The sequence below is a fragment of the Arachis duranensis genome, chromosome 3, assembly GCF_000817695.3.
Source record: "Arachis duranensis cultivar V14167 chromosome 3, aradu.V14167.gnm2.J7QH, whole genome shotgun sequence".
Classification (NCBI taxonomy): Eukaryota; Viridiplantae; Streptophyta; class Magnoliopsida; order Fabales; family Fabaceae; genus Arachis; species Arachis duranensis.
Window position 1 is genome coordinate 59,249,819 of NC_029774.3, and position 1,519 is coordinate 59,251,337.

Here is a 1,519-nt window from a genome sequence, read left to right on the forward strand (position 1 = left end):
TGTAAAGAGAAAGTGTAGATCAGAAATGGGGAATTCATTGGGTTTCAGGAGATATTGAGATCTCCGAATCAAAATATTTTTATCCCTTCCTCAACCAATGCATTCATTGAATTTTGCTTGGCAATCTTATATGATTGGATCCCAATCCCTTGGCTCACCAATTCTCTCTAAAAACAAACAAATTCCCAATCCCTTGGTTTAAATGTTCATAAGAAGAGATGATGCTCGATCACTGATTATACCACACAGTTTCATAAACCACAATTTGGTAGGATTACATGTCACAATATCCATCCAAACCCCAATCCAATTCACTGTGAGAAAGCTTCTCTAGCATGAATCCTCCATTCCTTTCCCAAGGTTCTGAAGGATTCCAATTATGGATAGTTTCTTTCCCAAGACAACTAACCAATGGAATTAGATCGAGAAGCTTTCTAACAAAATTCAAGAGAAAAGATTGAAGAAGAAGATAAAAACTATTATTGATTCATTGAATTACAACAGAGCTCCCTAACCCAATGAAAGGGGGTTTAGTGAGTCATAGCTCTGAATTCAATTACAAAAGGTATGAAAACTAGAAAAATGATCAAAAGTCCAAAAAGTTCTTCACTAACTTAAATTCTATCCTATTTATACACTTTCTAAATTGAGCTTCTGTTGTGTTTCTTGGGCTTTGAGGCCTTTCCTTGATTTCTTTTTGCTTTGGGTTTATGATCCATAATCCTGATGAGGCTGCTGATCCAATTCTGTAACATTTTGAGGCTGTGATACAATTCTGCAACATTCATTGAGCAAACTAAGTGATAAACAATTAATGACACAAGACTCAACAATTTGAAGTTCCAGACTCATCAATTCTTCAGGCCCAATCCCATAAACCATGATATTCAATTGGGTTTCATACCAGAGTACGTTTAAGTTAATGTTTGTGCTCAAATGCTAACTTAAACTGAAATTTCTTTGGCCCAGAAACCTTTTCAAATAGTGGCGTTTAAGTTGCAGTTTAAGCTTCAGTTTAAGGTTAAACTGAAACTTAAACGTGGAAATGGAAGAAGGCAACCCTGGAGGGTAAATAGTCAAACACGTTTAAGCTTCAGTTTAAGGTTAAACTGAAGCTTAAACGTGGAAATGGAAGAAAGCAATCCTGGAGGGTGGAATGGTCGAACACGTTTAAGCTTCAGTTTAAGGTTAAACTGAAGCTTAAATGTGGGAATGAAGAAAGCAACCCTGGAGGAGAATTTGGTCGAACACGTTTAAGCTCCAGTTTAAGCTTAAACTGGAGCTTAAACGTGGAAATGAGAAAGCAACCCTGGAGTAGAAAAATAGTCGAACACGTTTAAGCTCCAGTTTAAGGTTAAACTGGAGCTTAAACGTGGAAATGCTCCCTGGTGAGAAATTGGGTCGAACACGTTTAAGCTCCAGTTTAAGGTTAAATTGGAGCTTAAACGTGGAGATGCTCCCTGGTGCAATTCTCATTCTGGCGTTTAACTTCCAGTTTAAGGTTAAACTGGAAGTTAAA